The sequence below is a fragment of the Trichoplusia ni genome, chromosome 20 (assembly GCF_003590095.1).
Source record: "Trichoplusia ni isolate ovarian cell line Hi5 chromosome 20, tn1, whole genome shotgun sequence".
NCBI lineage: Eukaryota > Metazoa > Arthropoda > Insecta > Lepidoptera > Noctuidae > Trichoplusia > Trichoplusia ni.
Genome location: NC_039497.1, coordinates 2,164,292 through 2,180,803, shown reverse-complemented (window position 1 = coordinate 2,180,803; position 16,512 = coordinate 2,164,292).

Below are 16,512 nucleotides of genomic sequence, written 5' to 3'. Positions count from 1 at the left end.
AGTCTGAGGATGTCATCCAGCAGGAGGTTCCAGAGCGTCGGGCCAAGTACGGATCCCTGGGGGCATCCCACAGTGGAAATCTTCCACACCGCCTTTTCGCCCATGAACATTTCAGTACGTCTGTTGGTAAAGTAACTAAGGCATCCGCCTTGCTTAGCCTTGACCAGAATCATGGGCCACCACGCGTTGTCGAAGGCCTAACTTGTCGAAGGTCTAACAATACTAACTGAACATAATTCTCCGCGGTGCTCGTAACTCGGTCCAGTATCGCATTAAGCGCCGTGACTGTCGATTTCCCACGCGAAAACACGTTCGAACACCATGCTGTGCTGATGAGATGTTCCTATACAAGCAAGGAGCGCACGATATAATTATGCGTACCAGAATCTTCCCCAAAATTGGGAGTAGCGTAACCGGTCTATACGCCTTGGGGTCCGAGAGCGGTCTGTCCTTGCCCTTTGGCAATACTACTAGCCTCCCTATCTTCCAAACATCCGGAAACACGCCTTCACTCAAACATGCGCTGTACATAAACAGCATCTCTCTTCCGCTGACCTTCCACGCATGTTTGATGATTCGGGCAGTGAGTCCATCCAGTCCCGGTGCAGTGTTCGGCAATGTCCTAATTATCCACTCCAGCGCCTCGCGGCTGGGTGCCTCCGAGTCCCTGCCTGTAGGGGCGAGCGCCGCTGCTATTCTGACCTGCCGGTGGTATGCAGAATCCTTGGTGAGGTCATCGTCGGGGCACAGAGTCCTGAGGAGTCCAATCCTGGTCTCCTCTCCGGTGCAGGTGAATCCCTCCCTGAGCTCCACGCCGTGCATTACGTTGCGAGGGTATTCTTCCTGATGCGGCTCTATACGCCAGCCCCCATGGGTCGTCGTTACCTGACTCTGCGATCTTCCGATAGTGGGCGAGTTAGGTTTCTTTCATGACCGACTTATAAGTTCCGGCGTTCCTCCTCGACGTCTCCACCCAGTCTCCTTGACTGTTGCCAGGCACGACGAGCGTTGTAGACGGCACGACGTAGCGCTTCTAAATCTCGTGACCACCACTCATATCCACCGGCGTCTCTCTGACAGCGTTCGCCTTAACAATCCTCCGCAGTACGAGTGAGAATATTTGTGTACTCGTTACAGATGACTGATGCAGGCTTCCAAGTCCTCAGTTTTCCCATCCTTTGATGCAATACGTTCCTGAACCTTTTCCAGTCCACCCCACGTTCGCGGTAGGACACTCTAGTAGTGCATTGTTCCTGAGCATTGCCTCCTGTCCACGCATTGCTATCGCCAATCTCGAAGGTGATCAACTGGTGGTCGCTGATGCTAGCACCTTCGTGAACTCTCCATTCGGTTACTGGTACTCCACGTGTAGTCAGCGTCAAATCAACGTTGGAATATCCGTTCGGTCCATGAAACGTCGGCGGTTGAGCTTCTACATTCTGGATTATAAGTCCGCGACCCAGTATAAGGCTTTCCATCTGGGTCTTCCTGTATTCAGTGTCGGGGCCCCTACCAACGTATTGTCGACGTCGACATACCATCCCTATTTTTACTGCATAACTCTGTCTCCTAACTAAATAGTCTGTTGTGTTGCGATCGTGTGTTGTGACACCCTGGTTACTGGTGTTGGGTTCCCTTATCAGCACGTAGGTTCCAAGATAGTGCGCTGTGCGTCGGTTGATTTTGGGAGGCTGTGGGTCCAGGCATTCCAACTCCCTCTAGAAGCGCAGAAATCTCCTACGATGTTCGCAGGCTTCTGTTATGGAGCTTGGTGTACCGGGGATCCCTGCCCGGTAGTCTGCGACCTGCTCTGCAGGAGTACGAGAGCCGCTAATCCATATAGCAGACAGCCCCTACATAGTGGACTACCTACATTGATTTTGAAAAGGTGTTTGTTGAGTGTAATGTGCCCGGTCAGCGAGCCCACCACCTGCAAACACTTGCTCTAGTTTATCACATGTTTCTTCTAAAATTATAATCACTATTACAAACAATATAATTTAACCATACTGGTACAAATTGTGATAAATAGTTGATAATAGATGTCCTAGGTACCTAGGGGTTGTATATGAACACTCTTTGTCTGGATCTGGAACATTATATTTTAAAGATATGTTATGCAACACACAACACGGTATAATAATTTGTGCACATTTTTCTGGCTGATACTATAATGTCACACATTGCCTAAAAGTATTTTCTATCCAACTCTTGCAGTAGTGTGTAGTGTATTGAAGGCTTCTTCAGTAGATCTGTGGGCTGGGTTAGAATAAGGTGTCATCAACCATGGCTTTTTAGGATAACCAGAGTAACCTGTCAAATAATAATATCGTGTATTTTAAGCTATTGCATAGCTTCTATCGCAGGCCGTGAGCGCGGGGACTAAATCCAAAAATTCCGTAACGAAAAAACCTCACGCTCCCCACTCCGACGGGCACGGAGGTGTGGCTTGAAGGCCGTGCATCGTCTAACGTCGTGTCAGTTCGGCAGTCTTCGACACGGTTAATATTTTGTTATTAACATTTTGACGTCTGACGTCTAACTAAACTATAGCACTGTTTTAAATACACTGTTTAATATTGTTTAAAATATTTTTTATTATTTTACAATACATGTGGGTTTTATTATCTTACAGTAGCTGTTGCTTATTCAGGAATATTTATCATTGAAACTATAGGTTTATGATAACTAAAATAAGAAACATAAGTTTGTGACTTAAAATCCTCTAAATACCTAGAAAATACTGCGTCAATGGTGGTCCCATATTTCGTTGTGGATTATTATTCATTTTTAAATTCAATGTTTTTGATAAAAAAGTGTAACTTGAATTAATATCAAAGAAAAAGAAATATTGTATGAATAAAATAAAAATAAAAAATAAATAATTATAATTGCATAAGTTGATACAGAATGCTATTCAATAGCTTTACCGCGGCAGTCCCCGAGTGCCACACGTATTTTTTATTAATTCTTGCACTAAATCCAGGCGTCTGAACTAAAAGCTTTTCAATTTCATTATGCCTGTGTAAAGATTGTACATAATTGCTAATGCTACTATTTTCCCAAATAAAAGAATCGTGGGTTGCACTCCAAACTTATTATTAACTGATAAAATTTAACAGCTCACAATAAATGTCTAAACAACTTTTTCCTTTGCAGATTTTTAAAATATAGGATCTTGAAACCATAATCATATTTATCGCTAAGAGCAAAAACGGAACGTCAAGTTCACAATAGATATCTATGATTTGAAATAAACTATATGCTCAACTTTTCTTTTCTATATACCTTTGTTTAATAGCATCTCTTTTTTGTTTTCTTGTTGGAAACTTAATAAACGTTTTTTAAATGTTGAGATGGTTTAATGCTCTTGTAACTTCTTCAATATAAACACCAATAGCTTCCTGTGAAAAATTACATGCTTTGCCTGTAAGTCGCTGATAACCACCGCATGCACATGCATATAATAGTAACGAATTATAAATGCAGTAGATGTGATTCTATTCGTATTATGTTCTATAGAATTCCAATTACACTTACCTTGGATTCCAATGACACTCTATGTCTGGATTTCAAATCAATGTAATTCTGTAAAAAAACACAAATTCTCAAAAGCCTCTTTATTCAGCCTCATATCAGCATTTCGCTTTTATGTGTTCAAGAGGATTTCCAAATTTCTTCCTCTTGTCAGCTTGAAACATTCCATGTTCCGCTCGTTCATCTTGATAAGCAGCCGCCGTTAAAACATTCCATGATAAATAATTTCTTGCCTTCCTAATTCTCACAAGAAATACTCAAAACTAAACAATTGCTTTAAACCTTTCAACTTTAGGTAATCGAATTTAAATATAAATAATACTAGCTGTTTCCCGCGACTTCGTCCACGTGATCGATTGTACCTTCGCTCCTATTAGTCGCACCGCGGCAGCGTGATGTTATATAGCCTATAGCCTTCCTTGATAAAAGGTCTATTCAACACAAAAATATTTTTTTAATTCGAACCAGTAGATCCTGGGATTAGCGCGTTCAAACAAACAAACAAACTCTTCAGCTTTATATATAAGTACTAGTAGTTCCTAAGATTAGCGTGTTCAAACAAACAAACAAACAAACTCTTCAGCTTTATACATATATTAGTATAGATATGATAGATAGATTTATTATATCGTCATAGTAGTCGACTTCATGATAATGGGGTAAAGGCCTTGCAAAATCATTGTTGCTAAAAAAACTTATCATTTCGTCCTTATTTGCAGAAAACTGTTAAAACGAGAATGCGGAGTTACATTGCTTTGGCCTCGCAGCAAAGCAATCTTTTGTTCTGAGTACCTGTTGGTCTCCTTACAAAGTTGGTCAATGAAGGTCATGTTGAACATCTAGTCAAATATGTCAAGGGCTCGAGTGTAGTCTCTCACGTCAAAAGTAGGTTCTGAAAGTCCATGATGGCGAAAGCGTAACAATCATCGGGCATACAATGTCGCGAATTCCAAGGTCATTAGACTCATCCTCCCTTTGTAACTATTCCACTTAATATGGTGTCAAGTCACTGTCACATATGGGTTTTATCGCAGCATTACGGTCGTGAACAGTCTGGAGGAGACAATCGTTGTATTCAATACGTATGTCGTCATCGCTGTCACAAATCTCTTCCCATCGTCGTCTCGTCAGTTGCAACCACTTAGTCATCATCTTTTCGAATTTTTCTTCTACAAAACCTAGAATAAAAATGTATGACACATATTTTATGACTAGCTGTTGCCCGCGACTTCGTCCCCGTGGGCAGAAGATATAAGTTATGATTTATACCTATATATATATTTATAACTTTGTGAATCTCTTAAAGATTAGATACTTACCTGTAAAGATAGTTTTAAGTTGGTGAACTAAAAAAAAAAAAAAAAAATTTTATGGTGCCCACAAAGCTAGATAGCACCAATAGTAGAAAATGGGAGGAATTCAAGAATGGGTTACTACTTTAGAGCAATTCAATGATTTCTTGCGTAACAGGGCAGATGTCTTGGAAACAACACAGGCCCAAACTTTAAATAAAAATGATAATTTTAAACCACATGGTTCTAGAGAACAAAGGTATCCGAATGCTAAATCTTTTGCTAGTTCTATGAGTAGCAAAAATACTTTCAAAAAGTCATGTGATATTTGCAATGAAAATCATCATTTGTATACCTGTTCAAGGTTTAATGATATGTCATATGAAGATAGGTACGATACAGCCTTAAAGTTAAAATTATGTCTCAACTGTCTGCGTAGTGGACATACTGCCAAACATTGCTTTCTAAAAGGTTCCTGTAAATATTGCCATAAGAAACATAATAGTTTGTTACATAAAGATGCTACTGTAGGATGTAGTACTAGTAGTTCTACAAATAAGAATAACTCAACATCAAATACATTGTCCGCAACACTTTCAGCTGTTACCACAAGTCAAGTATTATTGTGTACAGCAATGGTTGAAATTGTTAATCCTGTAAATAATCTTTCTTACCATGCTCGAGCTCTCTTAGATACAAGTAGCCAATTATCATTTATTACAAAGCAATTAAAATTTAAATTAGGATTAAAGGCAGAATATACAGAACCAATACACATTGCTGGTATAGGTAATGTGAAGTGTGACATTTCTGAGCGTTATAATTTAAAATTATTATCTTTTACTAATAAACCTATATAGATAACTAGTAGTTTACCAACACTAAATGTTGATGCGGAAAGCTTGGGGCTGCCGGCTAACATAACACTTGCAGACCCTGGGTTCCATAGTCCCTCTGACATAGACATATTGTTAGGGGCAGACGTTTTTTGGGAAATAATGGGTACCCAACAAATAAGGTTAGGTAAGCATAAGCCTATATTACAAAACTCCAAGCTAGGCTGGCTGGTGTCTGGACCTATAGGCATAATAGGACAGTCTAATTTGTCACACTCATATGTACTCATATGAACCCTAATATTAAAAAACAATATGTAGAATTTATTAAAGAATATTTAGATTTAGGTCATTTGCAAGAAATAGAGCGCCCAAAGTTCGGGAATTACTTACCCCATCATGCAGTATTGCGTGAAAAAAGTGAAACAACTAAGCTTAGGGTAGTTTTTGATGCCTCTGTGAAGACAACCTCTGGAGAATCACTAAATGATATCCAGATAGTAGGGCCAGTAATGCAAAATGATTTATTTAATATTATGGTAAGATTTCGCACTCATAAATTTGTTTTAACTGAAGATGTATAGACAAATTTCCCTTGATGAGTCACAACGCCATTTACAGTTAATTTTGTGGAGGGAAGACACATCTCTACCACTCAAGGTTTTGCAATTAAACACTTTGACATATGGCACAGCGTCAGCACCTTTTCTAAGTACTAGATGTCTTATGCAATTAGCTGAAGAATGTTCAGATGTGTCTATTGCTAATATAATGAAAAATGATTTCTATTATGATGACCTAAGTACTGGAGCATCTTCAGAAAAAGAATTATTCAAAATCTTTAAGTCAGTGACTGAAATATTAAGTTCAGCATCATTCCCATTGCGTAAAATACGCACTAATTGTCCTAATATATTTGAAAATGATGTTAATAATGATACATTAAATTTAACAAAACAGTCTTGTGTTCTAGGTTTAAATTGGTCACCTACAGATGATTTGTTTACATTTCCAATCGATATAAAAATTGATACATTAAATATAACAAAGCGAACAATAATATCAACAACTTGTAAAATTTTTGACCCTTTAGGTGTTTTATGTGCCTGTATTATTATTGCAAAAATAATATTGCAACAATTATGGAGTGCTAATCTAGACTGGGATGATCAAGTACCTGATAATATTAAGAATTCATGGCTAAAATTTACAAGAAACCTTGCCGAAATGTCAAACATAAACTTAGATAGAAATGTTATCTGTGATTCACCAATATCAATAGAGTTGCATTGTTTTGTAGATGCGTCACAAAATGCGTATAGTGCTTGCGTTTATTTAAGGACAACTAATCATAATAAATAAAATTACATTTAAGCTTCTGTGTGCTAAGGCTCGCGTGGCACCATTGAAGCCAACCACCATACCTCGTTTGGAGCTCTATGGTGCCTTACTCGGAGCCAGACTATGTGTGAAGGTATTACAGTCACTATATTGTAACATTAGCAGTAAAACTATATGGACAGATTCAATGGTAGTTCTTGGTTGGCTCAAAACTCAATATAAACAACTCAATCCTTTTGTACGAAACAGGGTAAATGAAATTAATGAATGTACAGCAGACTATTCGTGGCGTGGGAGGGACCTTCATTTCTTAGAAGGGATCCAAGTGAGTGGCCTCAGCCTGGTGTACAAAATTTAGAATTACCAGAGTTAAATGTAGTAGTTACTTGCATAGAAACTAATTTCTTAAATTTTAGAAGTTATTCGAATTTTACTAAACCAAAAAGAATTTTAGCCTATGTTCATAGATTTGTTAATAATTTCATTTGTAAATATGGTAAAAATAAAACTCATAATAGACTAACAGGATATCTTAGCACAGATGAGATTTGCAATGCATTAAAAACATTGGTTAGGTGTTGCCAAGTGCAATCGTTTTCAAGTGAAATTAACACAATAAAAATGAATAAAGAGCTTCATCATAAGTCCAAATTGATGCCACTCAATCCATTTCTAGACTCAGAAGTAATACTTAGAGTGGGTGGTCGCATACAAAATACTAATTTCAGTTTTGATAAAAGGCACCCTATTATACTTGATGCCAAACATAATTTTACTAAGCTACTAATGAGACATGAACATATAAGACTAATCCATGCCGGACCACAATTACTTTTATCTTCTATTAGAGAAGAATATTGGCCTATATGTGGTAGGAACTTAGCTCGTAGTATATTAAAAAAGTATAGTATGTATACGTTTTAGGGGAAAAACATTACAACCTAACGGGTAACCTTCCTAATGTAAGGACAAGTGTTACTTTTCCTTTTATTCGTGTGGAACAGATTTTGCAGGTCCATTCATGATTGCAAGTAAAAAAGGTAGAGGCAATCGTGTAACAAAATGTTACCTATGTCTATTTGTATGTCTTTCAACGAAAGCTGTTCATTTGGAACTTGTTAGTGACCTTACTACTGAAGCTTTTTTAATGTGTCTAAGGAGATTCGTTTCAAGAAGGGGAAGGCCTTATGAAATTTACTCAGATAATGGAAAAAACATTTGTAGGGGCTAACAATGAATTGGGTAGAGTAATTAAGTCCAGTCGCGAAGCTGTGACAGAGTATGGCAGCACTGAAGGCATTCAATTTAAATTTATTCCTACATATTCGCCGCATTTTGGGGGTATTTGGGAAGCTGGGGTAAAATCCGCTAAACATCACCTTAAAAGAGTAGCTGGCAACGCCGCCCTAACATTTGAGGAACTCGCTACGTTGTTCACGCAGATAGAAGCGATACTTAATTCACGTCCCCTATCTCCCCTATCTTCAGACCCTTCCGATTTCCTTCCTCTTACTCCTGGGCACTTCCTGATTGGGCGGCCGCTTACATCGGTGCCGACCCTACCTATTAACAAGATGAGAACCAACAGATACGAGCGCATAGAGCTGCTGCGGCAGCATTTTTGGGAGCGATGGCGCCGCGAATATTTAGCAGAGCTCCAACAAAGGACCAAGTGGCGGAGACCTGATCAAGACCTGAAGGTTGGCGATTTGGTAATAGTCAAGGAAGATAACTTGCCACCATTATGTTGGAGATTAGGTCGTATATCACAACTCCATCAAGGAGAAGATGTCGTCAGCAGAGTGGCTGACATCCTTACACCAAAGGGGACCATCAAGAGGGCGGTCCACAAATTTTGCGCCATACCGGACGACGACTGAGGCTGCAACTGTTGATAGCTGCGCTATCAAGGCGCAGGAGGATGTTGACGCGCACACCGTTTGTGCGCGTTTCCGAACGCAGCAATTTGAAGGGGCGCGTGAAGGACGACATCGCCGCGCGCGCCGCCATCGACCCTTTTCGCCACGACACCGACGCGACCACACGTCTTACTATTAAGCATTTTTGTATAATTGTGTTAAAGAATACACGCCTAATTTTGTACTACAGTCTCGTTTTATTCACAGGGCTCTATTTTCGATTGCGTGAAACCTAGACGCAGCATCTCTCGGTCAAATTCTGTAAACCAAGCATTCGAAGCTTGCTTGAGACCATACAACGACCTATTTAATTTGCATACCTTAGCCTCCTGACCTTTGGTGATGTACCTACAGGTTGCACATCATATAAATATCTTCCTTTAGTTTGCCGTAAAGGAAAGCAGTCGTCACGTCCCAATGATCTATGTCCCAATCATTATTCTACAGCTATAATGAGAATAAAAATCGCAAAGTCGAGCTCCTAACCACAGGGGAATAAGTTCTCTAACTTACACGCCCACAATTGACCTACCATACCTCACGCGCTGACTTTCCATTATAGAGGTGAGCGAAGCACGAAGGCTCTAATAGGAGACAGATGGTAGTTCGTGCCTTTCGGCCGGCTTCTTTGAGATCTGGCGTGACCACCTCGGCTTCTACCAGCCACCCACCAGATTTTGCATTCTAAGTAATTTTAAACTTGGAATTTCCAAACCTGTAGCACCTTCAAGTTTTTTTGATTCCGCAAATGGAACCTGAAGCCGAGTTTTGTTCGTCTGCAATCATTGAAATTTTCTACCTTCTTTTTACTAATCGAACACTTTTACAGGGATTCTGGGTCCATAACCTATTGGTAAACGCTGTGAGTGCCGATTATATTATAATAATATCGCAACAACGAAAACACATCCGTCCGTCACAGACATTTATTTGGAACAACTTCATATATAAAATACTAGCTGTTGCCCGCGACTTCGTCTGCGTGGTTAGAAGATATAAGTTATGACTTTTTCTTCGCTCCTATTGGTCGCAGCGTGATGAAACCTTCCTCGATGAATGGTCTATTCAACACAAAAATATTTTTTCAATTTGAACCAGTAGTTCCTGAGATTAGCGCGTTCAAACAAACAACCAAACAAACAAACCTTTCAGCTTTATATATTAGTAAGTTGTTGCCCGCGACTTCGTCTGCGTGGTTAGAAGATATAAGTTATGACTTTTTCTTCGCTCCTATTGGTCGCAGCGTGATGATATATAGCCTAAAACCTCTCTCGATGAATGGTCTATTCAACACAAAAATATTTTTTCAATTTGAACCAGTAGTTCCTGAGATTAGCGCGTTCAAACAAACAAACAAACAAACTCTTCAGCTTTATATATTAGTATATAGATGCCAACCAGTGGCGTGCACAGAGATTTGAGTCAGGGTAGGCAAAAAGAAACGGCCAAGTGCGATTCTGATTCGCGACTCTCATAGTTGGTACAAAATGTAAAAAAAGGTTACCCATCAAATTCACGACCGTAACAAATGATGCTTAACCTCGATTTCTTGGTGATCTATGAAACTGTTTACTCTCTAAATAACTATCAACGTTCATGCCTACAGCCGAAAGACAGACGGACAGAAGGCCAGCCGGATTTAAAATGTTGTGCGGTAAACTTTGTAGTTACCTACCTAGTGTACCTAGCCAACGTATTTGAATATTAAACTTTTACAGCTATCTTTTCGTCAGATCATTTATCATTGAATCGCAGGTAGTCAATAACGTATACATTTCTTTAAACTTTTTTCTATTGACAACATACCTATCGTAATATTGTAACCACGTACGTAAACACGAAAATAACCTTTTCGTTGAAGTAGGTACCAAGCGGGAATCTTACCAAGAAATCGTGTCAAAGGTACTAAATAGATATATTTCTGGCTTTTTTTTGCAAATAAGTTTAGATAAGTGAAGTAAATCTAAGTATAGTTTAAAATAAATGGGTAGGGAAACAGAACAAGCGATTTCTCTGTATCTACGAGCAACTCGTTAGATTTAAATCATTATGTTTTCTACGTATTGTTTTGAACGATTGACTCACCTTTCTTAATTTATTAGATGTCTTGCGTAGTTTTATCTATTTCAAACACTTGTTTTTATGTCTTGCGTAGTTTTATCTATTTCAAACACTTGTTTTTATCACAGAAAAATAGATTTAAAATCGCACTTTTTGTGTTATGAGCACACGCCGCTTGAAAGTTCACAATTATTAATAAATTTTTCACTCTTTTATCGACTTACATCAAATAACTTAAAAACCAACGACCCAGAAAACGAATTATGACAAATGAAAACAAAAATGCATCGAAAAATATTGCGGCTCACTTTACGATAATCACTGTCAAAACATAACCACAGATAACCGCTCATGTCATCCGCTGTCTTTGTCGTGCAAAGGCAGTGTCTATTTTATCACACACACTAACAAAACGCAGACTATTTTGACATTGTGTGACAAATATGTATAGGAAAACAGACATAGACACATTGTCATGACTACGAGTCTGTCACACGCACACATGCTTAAAGTACCTACGTCACTGAGACATCGAGTTGAAGTGTCTTTCCAACGGGAAAACGGTGCCAGCGGCGGCGCACTTCGGCAAAAAAGTGTACTAATTTTGAAATATTGATAATCCTCCCTTGATAGATTATGTTACAACGTGTAATAGATAGATGGCGCTGATACGTAACGTACTACGTACGTAGTAATTACGTACCTATAATATCTGAATTTCTCAGGGTAGGCAGTGTCTTTTTGTCTCTATCTTCGCTACGTTTCATCGATTTTTAATTTCTCGCGCGGAGATTTTAATATTACGATAACTCATTACCTATTCACTTTTTTGGTGTAGTGTAAAAGGCAATTTTGTTCTATATTACATGTATAATATATCTAACTTATTTATTTGGATAAGGATTAATACTGTATTGTTAAAAATAGGTTCGTAAATAACCCATAATTTTACTGTATTAAGAAAACACATAAAAATGGTTATTGTGGGTTATCCTTGGAAGATAGACATATACCACCGCGGACTTTTTTGTAGATTTATTAAAGAGGTACAAACCCGCCATACATAGTTTTGTTGTAACTCAAAAGGTTTTGGCAGCGTTCTCGAGGAAAGCTCTCGAATGGCTTAATTTTTTCCGACATGTTTAACTAATATCGTTGTAATATTGTCAGTTTACACAAAACCTAAACTTATTATACACTAAAACCTTCCTCAAGAATTGCTCTATCTATTGTTGAAAACTGCATCAAAATCCGTTGCGTAGTTTTAAAGATTTAAGCGTTCATAGGGACATACAACATGACACATGACAGAAAAAGCGACTTTGTTTTATACTATGTAGTGATGATTTTACGTCATCATGTGACAGATTACAAACAACGGCCAGTAAGAGCCTATAAGTATTATGCGACCTCCAACAATAAGCGATCGTTTTCGACATGTAAACATGGCTAGCTACTTATTCTATTCTACAGTATCAAACGCCGTGGCGTTAACGTTTGTAGAAATCTATTCTATACGAAACTCATCTAGAACTGCTAGGCCTGCAGGGACCTCCTTCGGGGATCGATAAAATCACGGCCTACATGGTTAAGCGTGTGGTTGAGGCATTGGCAAGTGTGTGGAAGAGTGTACGTTTTCAAACACATGGCAGGCTCGTTGTTTTGCGGAAGGGAATGACAGGGAGCTTTCCTGAAGCGTACCGTCTGGTGACCTTGCTACCAGTGCTAGGGAAAATATTAGACTCGGTCATGCTGCGGTGCGCACCCGCGCTCCAGCGGGTGGTGTCATCTAGACTGCTCGGGTTTTCTCGAGGTAGGTCGACGCAAACAGCTCTCAATCTCAGCAACACCCTGGACATCGTCGGCGGAACTAAGGCACGGTACGTCTAGTCTGTCTTCTGGCTGATGGCGTATGATGAGGAAGTTACTATACTCATTGAAGCCAACTCAAGATAGAAAACAAGAATGAAAAAGTGTTTTATTGCGACCTTGAACGCATACATAACACAACAGACTAATATAACATAAAAAAAAGATATAACAAAAAAGAAAAAAATATATGTATATAAAAAACAAACATGAGGGGGTAGTATGCGTAACAATCTCGCAATACGGCCCTCGCTCAGCATAATGCTGCGACCTAATGCGGAAAAAGTCACAGCGCTGATTTTCAGCGATAGCCTAAACTAACAGTGTGACGTCAAAAGGGTACAAACATAAATAAATAAAATACATATGTAGTCAAATTCTATGTACGCCGGAGGACGTTTTAAAAATACAAGTTTTGATTAAAGAACGTTTATTCCCGAACACTGATCAGCTAAGACTAACTTAATTCTACTTAAAATCTAATACATTCAACTGTCCAGGCTGGTGGTCCGTTCTCGCAACCCACCATTTAACATGATCCAAACACATGAAACTAATGTATGTCTTAATGCGAACTGAATATATAAAAATAATGTGCATTGTAACTGATCCCCACATAATGCATTAAAATACTGATGTTTGTACTTTATTGTGGGAACCTCTATGCATTACTCCTCCGTCCTTAAGAGCGAAGTTCTCTTCGATTGACGGAGATGAACTTCGATTACATAATGTTATAATCATAAAGCGATATTTATATAAAACAATGCATGACACAATTAAGAGTATGGCGTAAAGTACTATTGTCCATATTCCAACACTTTTCACTAAGGTAATTTGGCTTTCATTTTCACTATTTTCACTAATTTCACTATTTACACTTTTCTTCAGAATAAACGATAATAACTTCAAATCTGTCAAGTCCACTCCTTCCAGGTTTGTGGGTTTTACGTGTGGTAATTCTGGTAAAGTTACCGTCGGTAAGTTGATTATTGGTAACTTGGAATAGACGACGTTCTCTCTAGTCATTTGATGTTGTTTAAGTTAAATGTTCTGTATCCTTATTTCACACGTATCATCTAAGGTAAGTATATAGGTGCCTTGAATCTTTTGATGAAACATTTCACCACCGCACTGTCTTGTAAGTAAAGTTTCCTGTTTGCTGTAGATAATCCATCTGTTTAGTTGTATTGGTATAGCCTTAACGTTTTCTATCTGTATAGAAAGTTGTTCACACGATGTTATGTTGTCTCTATACGTTATTAACTCTGTGATGCAAGTATCTTCCACCGAATAAGGTGTGTTATCTTCAATGCATAGATACTATTCTCGTCGATCTCCTGACACGGACTGGTAAGCAATCTGATCTTCAACCCTTTCGCTAATAGGTAAGGATATTTAGGTAAAATGACAAAGGTGTGGTTTTGGTGTAATATAGGTAGGGTATAAAGTTTATAATAGATATAAGTGTCTTTCTTAACTAACGGTATTTCTAAAAGATAAGTGATTTGATTTCCTTTAATGTAATAGTTCGCTCTATCTTAACTAAATTCTCTAAACTAGGGAAGTATACTAACCTTTCAATTTTATTTATATCTAGTAATAATGGTAATAATCTATCTGTCTCTATTACAGATTGGTGTAAAATTCCTAATCTACTTAATACTAAACTAGTTTCAATCTCATTAAATTTAGTATGTATTGTTCTAAAGTTATTAATCAATAAGTGGTAAGTGTTGTTTAGAAATGTTATTTAAATTATTTGTAAAATTACTAATATCTGAACTAATTTGAATGAGGTTATTATTTATCTTAAATGTGGAATTTGCTAACGTTTGCACCATTTTAGTGATCAAAGTTAGTCGTTTATAATCGTTAATCTGTTTCGATTTTATTTCACTTATTACTTTATCATATTTAATGGCATCTTCGTTATCGAGATTTCCGGTAATTATTTTAATTATTGAACCTAAGGGGTTCAGAATTCCTCGTTTAATTCTAATGGAGGGGGTTACTTGTTTAAACTTTTCTAATGTTAAATTCTTTAAGTACTCAGTTTGAGTTGCTATATTTATAAAGTTATATGTAAATTCCTTATCAAAATGATTAACTAATTTATCTAATTCGGAATACCGTAAAATGTTATCTTCTAAATGCTCTACGATAGGTTTGAAGTCTAATATCTTTACGATAGTCCATTTGTCGTCGCTGATGACAGCAATCCCATTTTTCACGGGCAGGATTCCCGGATTATTTTGTATTGGCTGAAGTTGAAAGGCCTGGAGTCCCGTCATCGTTGTTAGTGCCAGGGCGAATGGGATGAGCCTGCGAAGGGCGTTTAATATTTTTTAATGGAGTTTTAGTATCCCTATTTTTTATTTTAATGGGGACTATATTCCTACACATTTCGTCTGTTACTACGGCTTCTATGTAGCGCGGTTTATCCTTGCTACTTCGCTTATTAATGTCCTTCGTGAAAATTGTATCTCCCGGTAATATTTTAATTTCCGATTCGCCACCTTTCCTATTAATGTTCTTTTCCTTTTCTTTAACTGCCTGTTCCGATAAGTAGTTATATAAGTATTTCGTGCGTTGTGCGTGTTCTTTAATTAATTGTTGAACATATTGTTTATTAAAGTCGTTATCAAATGCATGCCTAGAGTCTGTGTGCCCTAATAGTACTTCGAAAGGGGTCATACCAGTTGTTGAGTGTATAGAGTGATTATAGGCCATGATGGCGTAAGTCATTACGGAGGCCGCATCCGTATATTTATGTTCATATTTGGCTAACCTATACATCTCTATTATCGTAGAGTGAAACCTTTCAATGAGTCCCATCGAATTCGGGTTATTAGGGGTACCAATGTGTAAATCTATTTTATAGAATGCCATCAGTTCTTTCATAAGAGTGTTATTAAACTCAGATCCGGCATCGGCACTAATTTTGGATGGTATCCCGTAAAAAGAGAAATATTTGATTAATGCCCTGACTACTTCCGGGGTTGATCTATTAGGTATTTCGAGCGCTTGGCCTATTTTACTAAATGCATCTATTACTGTTAAATAATAGTGACCTTCTATGGTAAATAAATCAATAAAAATTTCCTCTAATGGTTTATTTTGCGTTTGTGTTAATATGAGTTTCGGTTTTATCGGATTTCTGTCGTATTTCATTTTTTTACATGCTTCGCATGAATTTATAATGCTAGATATTGTTTGATGCATATTGTGCCAGAAATAGTTTCGTTTAATGTGCATAATCGTCTCTTTAATACCTCTATGACATGTTTTACCTACGTGATATTTTTCTACGATTTCTCTTTGTGTGTTCTCATCGTCTACAAATACTACCCGTTTTGTACACTCAAAGAATTGTACTAATTCTTTCTTAAATAAGAAGATTACTGCTTCTATAAACTGTTTCCTATGTTCCTCGTTTTCAAAGTATATAAAATATTTGGTTTTATTTTTTATATAACCTTTTAAAAATTCCTTAACTAAATCAGGCCGATTTAATGGCATATGGACCTCTAAAATGCGCTGTTTATCTCGCGACAATGATTTAACTGCTAACTTATCAAACGACCATGAATAAACTAATATTTGATTGGGTTTTGTATCTATGGCTTCCTGTAGAATTGGTATACCATTGGACTC